Source organism: Apium graveolens, chromosome 3, assembly GCF_009905375.1.
Source record: "Apium graveolens cultivar Ventura chromosome 3, ASM990537v1, whole genome shotgun sequence".
In the NCBI taxonomy this organism is placed as follows: Eukaryota; Viridiplantae; Streptophyta; class Magnoliopsida; order Apiales; family Apiaceae; genus Apium; species Apium graveolens.
This window is the reverse complement of record NC_133649.1, coordinates 118,851,393-118,853,570: the sequence shown is the minus strand read 5'-3', so window position 1 is coordinate 118,853,570 and position 2,178 is coordinate 118,851,393.

Here is a 2,178-nt window from a genome sequence, read left to right as displayed (position 1 = left end):
TAGTTTCTGAACCTAATTTTTGGACAGACAAGGATGATTACGAGTTTATGTATATTTTGTGTTTTTTCTAAATATAATTGATGTTAGCTTGAATAGTTCACCACAAGAACATTGATGATTCTATGGAAGCCGAATATATTGCTATTTTTTGAAACAACCATGGAGACTATTTAGGCATGTCCTTCGGCAATATCGCCTTATTAATGAGATTAATGATTAAGGAGATATAATTGTAAAGTGCATAGTAATGATAGTGTTGCAGACCCATTGACTAAGGCTTTGTCTCAGTAGAAGTATGATGGTCATACTAGTTCCTTGAGTATTAGATACATGGGTGATTGGCTCTAGTGCAAGTGGGAGATTGTTAGTGTTTGTGCCCCAGAGACAACACTACGATGTTTTTGTTTAAGACATCAGGATTATTAATGTTTATGTTCTATCGATTATTCTCTTTATAATTTATTAATTCTTAATTTACTGCGATATAATTGTTAGATTAATAAATGTCCTTGGAATATGATATGCAATTCTATATCTCTAATTATGTGACTTAGAAATGAGATTATGAGAATAGTATCAATATTCCTAAAGGTCCCTAGTCGAGTATTATTATTAAGGGACAATAATAATGCATTAACACTGGTGTGTTTGTTGACTGATGATCACATCTCATTGATCATAGGTATAGTGATACTAAAGTCAAAAATACAGGCAGATGTATATGTACATGGTGCTGGACATGTAATATCCAGGATATATCATGTAATTATTTTTGATATTATTATGTGTGCCCAGTATCTATTCTGTGAGTTAATTGTTAAGTGTTATCTGTACTTGAATATTCAAAAATAATGTTAATGGAGTATTTTAATTTTTATATGTCCAAAATAAAATATAGATAATTGTCATATCTTCCTAATTATTTTTATGTTGGTTTATGGATTTATAAGAATCATATGAAATTTCTAAAATCTTTTTCCAGGTAATTAAAATCTATTTTATAAAAACGGGAACCAACCGACGTCAACCGTTGTTACGTTTTTGGAACCCGAAACTCTTCCGAGAACTCCTTTCTAACCTAATTGTAATATTCCGAGCATTTTCCATGTTTCGACTTTTTCGATCCGGCTTACGGTTTGTCCTGCGCGGGTCCCGGCGCAACATTTTCGATACAATATTCGTTTCGGTAAATCAATAAAACCCGTATTTTTGATAAACGGGAGCTTTTTATTAAACTATCCCAATTATCACTTCGTAATACGTGTAACCAGGCGCTGAGACCAAGACCGCAGTACAAATTGTACTGATTTGGATAATTATCCCGAAAACCGATACCGTTTGGATCAGTTTTTACAAATAAACGTACCGTTTTATATCCGGAATGATCCAACGGGATATAAATTTTCCATAATTATAAATAGCCTTTTACCGTATTTTATTTCGTATCAAAATCATTTGCAGATAGTTAATTATATAATTTTCAGAGAAAATCCCTAATTTCTTAAAACTGTTCTAAGAATCAAACAGCAAAACGAAGGCGTTACCGATCTCTGTTTTCAAAGCTTGAGTAACCAAAATGAAGGATTTGAAGTGTTCTATCAGATTCTGAGCTTTGTTTCACTGCAGAAATCAAGGTTATTTTTCTAAAAATTTATTTATTTTCGAATTTATTTTATTAAAAATATGAATTTTTGTTCGGATGATTGTTTGTATGATTTGATGATTGCATGTTGTAGAGCTTGTTTTCCTGATGATTTTCATATGTCATACGTCTGATTTGGAGTTCAATAACATGTTCAAATTTGAGTTTGATTTTTGAATTTCAAAATTAGGGTTTATAACCCGTATGAATGTTCTTAATTGAAATTTGGGGGTTTCTTATTTTGTGATAGATTGATGATGTGTTATAGTGGGTTGTGTTCTCTGTGAAATTTACAATCTAGTCGTATAAGTTTCATGAACCAACGAGGTCTGTAGAGAAGGGAGTTGTGTTTTGAAGTTTTCCGATGTTCGCCGGAAACTGGAAAACTTCACGGCCAAATTCCGGCCAACTCAGGGATTGTTAGGATGAATTGATTGCATGGTTGTGTTCCTGATGTTGTGTAGATGTGATCTGGAGGTGTTGGTGGGGTGAGGACGCCGGGAACGTGTTCTCCGGCGAACCCGACTGTTTTTCGG